The following is a 1,617-nucleotide window of genomic DNA, read 5'->3' on the forward strand; positions in this document are numbered from 1 at the left end:
AAAAGTTAGAGAGAGAAGGAAGAAAGAGTAAAATAGAAGAGAGGGAGTAGAAGGATAAAAAATAAAAGAGTGAAAGAGAGAAAGGGAATAGTGAGAGGGAGCAGAAGGAGGATAAGTGAGAGAGAGAAGGTGTAGGTAGAATAGAAGTGAGTAGAAGGCAAGGTGAAAAGAAAGAGAATAGAAAGCGAGAAATGGATGTACAAAGAGAAGACAGAGAGAAAGAAGGTGTGAAAGTTATTAGAGGGAGAGGGATGAGAATAGGAGGAAAAGTAAGAGAAAGTGAGAACGTGTGACAAGGAATCGAAGTAAGGGAGGGAAGTGGGAGGAAAGGTAGAGAGAGGTTGGAAGGCAATAGAGAGTGAGAAAGAGAGGAGTGGGAGGAAAAGTAAGAGTAAAACAGAAAGCGTGAGAGGGCGAAAAGCGTGATGGAGTGAGAGGAAAGCTGTGGAGTGTTTGTTGTGTTTGAGTGAAGGCCGGCAGTAGAGCGAGTGATCGCTCTATCGGTCGGACATAGTATAGTGTTGCTGCCGGCCCCGGCTGTTTGTGTTTTATGTATCTTTGTGTCTTTCCTCTCCGGTGACCACCACGACGTGGTGTGTTGGCCTCCTTTTAGGCAATCGATCAACAGCTAAATTCTTACGCCTTCGAAATTAGACCACCCTCTTCGAAAAATGTTGGCATCGAAATCATAGTCTTGGATTTACAGTCTGGAAGAAGACATAAGACGGGATGGTCGAAGCTGGAATACCTTTGATAATAGCTCTTTCTTGCTCTGTCAGTGCTGACCTGCAATTAAGCCACAACACGCAACCAACGAAGGATATAACGGATTAAAAACAACAACAACAAAATGGTCCGGAAAACAAAATACTGAATTGAATGGTCATGGCTGGAACGCCATTGATTCTAGGTCTACCTTATTTTGTTTATTCAGACGGCTGACCTAGCAACAACAAAGAACACATTGGATAGATATATATACTTGGATAACAATAGTCTGCAACAAACCCAAAACTATATGGTCACGACTGGAACGGCTTTGATGATGGATCAACCTATTTTGCTCAGTCCGAGCGTTGACCTAGGGCTAAATAACCAAGAATTTGATGGAAACCAAAAGAATTGGTACAGCAGAAGCCCTCATTACTGACCTATTAGTTTCTTTTATTGTTGTTTTACATGTGCTTTGGGTGAGTTTTTTTCTTCTTTCATTCATTTCGAGTTTTGTAAGAAAGAAAGAAAGAGGTTTTTTTTGTTCATTATTGAGTTATATTGTGTATATGTGTCTGTGTATATGTGTGTATATGCATGTATAATATTGTTTGTAGAAAACACACTCTAAGATCTATCTATCTATCTATCTATCTATCCATGTATGTACGTGTGTATGTACATATGCATTTTTGTGTGTATATATATATATATATGTATGTATGTATATGTGTATATATATGTATGTGTGTATATATATGCATGTGTCTGTATGCATGTATGTATGTGTGTATATATGCATGTATATATGCATGTGTATATACATGCATATATGTGCGTGTATATGTGTTTATATATGTATGTATAGCATATATGCGTGTATTGTGTATGTGTGTGTGTGTGTGT

The 1,617-nt window shown here is 38.6% G+C and overlaps 1 long non-coding RNA gene across 1 annotated transcript in view; it reads left to right on the plus strand.

Annotated features, from left to right (window-relative positions):
- The first annotated feature begins 352 nt into the window (after nucleotides 1-352).
- Nucleotides 353-1,617, plus strand: part of LOC128251131 (uncharacterized) — a 44,845-nt gene continuing 43,580 nt past the window's right edge. The window contains exon 1 of the long non-coding RNA XR_008266982.1: nucleotides 353-1,190. This is a non-coding gene — a long non-coding RNA (uncharacterized LOC128251131). The remainder of the gene's footprint in view (nucleotides 1,191-1,617) is intronic.

Source organism: Octopus bimaculoides, chromosome 28 (genome assembly GCF_001194135.2).
Source record: "Octopus bimaculoides isolate UCB-OBI-ISO-001 chromosome 28, ASM119413v2, whole genome shotgun sequence".
NCBI classification, from domain to species: domain Eukaryota; kingdom Metazoa; phylum Mollusca; class Cephalopoda; order Octopoda; family Octopodidae; genus Octopus; species Octopus bimaculoides.